Here is a 382-nt window from a genome sequence, read left to right on the forward strand (position 1 = left end):
GAAAAGAAAAAGAAGAAAAAGGGAGAAAAAAAATAAACACACACGCTCACACAAAGCCCTGTGTTTACGTTCTTATTGCTCCGCGTAGCTTATTATCACCAATGTTGAACAAATTACTTACATGATGTCTATGCTGTGCTGCCTTCCCTCAGAGTGATGCTTGTGATGGGGCTGGCGATTTTGTTTTAAATGTTAATGTACAGTGGGGCAACATGTTCAATGTAAATACATGGTGAGCAGCATTTACGTGGTGCATTGAAAAGAGCTCAGCCCTAGTGAAGGAGTTAACCAGCACAGGGTGAATTTACACATAGAGTAGCAATGTCAAGAAATACAGAGGAGGGATTTGGGTGGCAGAAGCCTTTTTTTTTTTTTTTTTTTT

The sequence above is a fragment of the Meleagris gallopavo genome, chromosome 9 (genome assembly GCF_000146605.3).
Source record: "Meleagris gallopavo isolate NT-WF06-2002-E0010 breed Aviagen turkey brand Nicholas breeding stock chromosome 9, Turkey_5.1, whole genome shotgun sequence".
Classification (NCBI taxonomy): Eukaryota; Metazoa; Chordata; class Aves; order Galliformes; family Phasianidae; genus Meleagris; species Meleagris gallopavo.